This window comes from Tenrec ecaudatus, chromosome 15 (assembly GCF_050624435.1).
Source record: "Tenrec ecaudatus isolate mTenEca1 chromosome 15, mTenEca1.hap1, whole genome shotgun sequence".
Taxonomy (NCBI): Eukaryota; Metazoa; Chordata; class Mammalia; order Afrosoricida; family Tenrecidae; genus Tenrec; species Tenrec ecaudatus.
The window spans coordinates 44,425,928-44,428,162 of NC_134544.1; the positions used below are offsets into that span (position 1 = coordinate 44,425,928).

General features: G+C 39.9%; 1 pseudogene; it reads right to left on the reverse strand.

Moving 5' to 3' along the window:
- Positions 1-596: 596 nt before the first annotated feature.
- Positions 597-1,676, reverse strand: LOC142428124 (prostaglandin reductase 2-like; annotated as a pseudogene).
- Positions 1,677-2,235: the final 559 nt, after the last annotated feature.

Consider the following 2,235-nt stretch of genomic DNA (forward strand, 5'->3'; position numbering starts at 1 on the left):
ATTTAATTTAATGTGAATATCAATAACCCATAACTAAGTAAGCTGCATCTTTATTTTTCATGCTGTGAAACAGACCATTTTGCTAATCCCATAGTCATATAAACAAATAAACAAATTATTGTTTATTCAATTTTTTTCTTTACTAATCAGAGGGTAAATCCCATTTAATGGGGAAGTACAAATTATGTGATTCAACAGCTGGAAGATACAGACAAATCTCAAAAAGAAAGAATGATCTTGTTTGGCTGTTTTGAAATTCTGCCAAGATTGGCTTCCCCAGGAGGGCTAGGGCTATTCAAATAAGCTTGACACTTACTGCTACAAAATGTTCAATTTTAATATTAGCGTTATAGAAAAAGATCTGAGCTAAAAAGTTCTGTCGTAAGCATTCTATTATTCCAAATTAAAAAATAATTTCTTATGTCCCATTTTATAAGATTCATAAAGAATTGCATCAAACCTATAGTGGCTTTAGGATATCTAATAAAATTTTTGAAATAGTTTTAGCAAAGAAAAAGAAAACTAAACACATTGATTTCAACCTATGTTCCCATAACCTGTGCTACTATTTAAAATCAGAATTATCCACACCAAATTTAAAATGGGATGTGTTTCTTTGGTAACTGTATCTTGAGAAATGTTTGTACAAAATGGGGAGAAATCAGCGTGACTTCCTGGATGACTGCTCTACCAGAGCCTACAGTCTGCTTTCCAATGTTACCTTCTGTCACCAAAGCCTGGAATGCAGCTCCCGTGTCGTATAGTTTCTTTGATCTTTATTTTGACTTCTTTAAACCATTGGCTCAGCTGCACAATGCCAGGCTCAAACCTGTCCTTATAGTTTAACACCACAAACCTTTCCCTTGTGATGCTGTCTTCTTTCTGGATTGCTTCTATATCAGGGGCCAGTGGGGGAGGATAAGGCACATCCTTGTTGTACTGGGAAATTGGACCACACAGGATGATGTGGCTGTTTCAGCGATGTCACCCCCAACATTGCCAAAGTAGACATCCACTCCGGCTGAGCACAGGCCCCGAGTTGTTCTGCCATGCTCCCCCTTTTATAATTAATTGCTCCATCAAAACCCAGTTCTGCGCTCAAAAAGAGGCACCTCTTAGCTGTCTCACAAATTCCCACCACTCGGGAACAGCCCAGCAAATGGCCAATCTGCCCTGCCAAAGACCCACAGCACCAGCAGTCCCACCGACAACCATTATCTGATTGGATCTAGCAGTTATGTACCATTTTTCTTGTATCCCGATCAAGGAAGTCAAACCGGGCATTCCTGTCCCTCCAAGAGAGTAGGAAAGGTGCCCATCCACAAGTTTTGAGTCTACCTTTTCAAGGAGATTTCCATCCAGAATAGCCTTGGTTTACCAGGGCCAATGGAATGAAGTCACAAAATCACCCTAGGTAAGTTTTGTGGGTTTGCTTTCTTCTATAATTCCAATACCTCTGCCATCAACCACTTGAGACAGCTGCCAGGGTGTTAGGTAATCACTGCCAGTGTCTTCCATCATTCTACAATGAATGTAAGGGTCCACAGAGAGATAGTTTTCATTTGTACTTGGCCTTCAGTGATAGGATCTGGTAACTTGACTTCTTCCATTCGGAAATTCACTGAATTACCATTTTTCCCAGGTCGGGAATTCAACAGCACTCTTTGTGCAATCATGGCTTAATGAAGCAGTCTCACAAGATTTATGTTCAAAATGATTCCACGCAAACCGCCCCGTCACACTGAGCCGCAGTGGCCGGACCAGGATGTGCTCCTGTCTTACTCCAGTGTTTATTCAATTTATTAGAAAATTTGTCATCTCACTTGAGACAGATGGCTGTCTTTGCTTGCCAAATTAATTGTGATGATTCATCTAATTTCTTTAGTAAGTGAATTTGAAATAATCTTAGATTTAAATACTTATGTAGCAAAGAAGCAGAACTATTAAGTTACCATATATTCTGTTGTCGGTACCTTGAAAATCTTACTCAGAAACTTGGAGCTTGGCATTTCCTAATACATGACACTTTATAATGAGACTTTCTTTGGTCATTGGTCTGCTTTCAAAGTTAGCTGGGTGCAACAATTTGAGTATAAAATGGCCAATGCTCATCTGATAACTAAACGTGTTTGGATTTCCACACAAAATTTTTGTGAAGGACTGGAAGGGCAGCAGTCAGATTCCCGGGGTTCTCATTGTGTCAGAGGGAGTCCTGGGCAGTCACAGAGGGGTTGG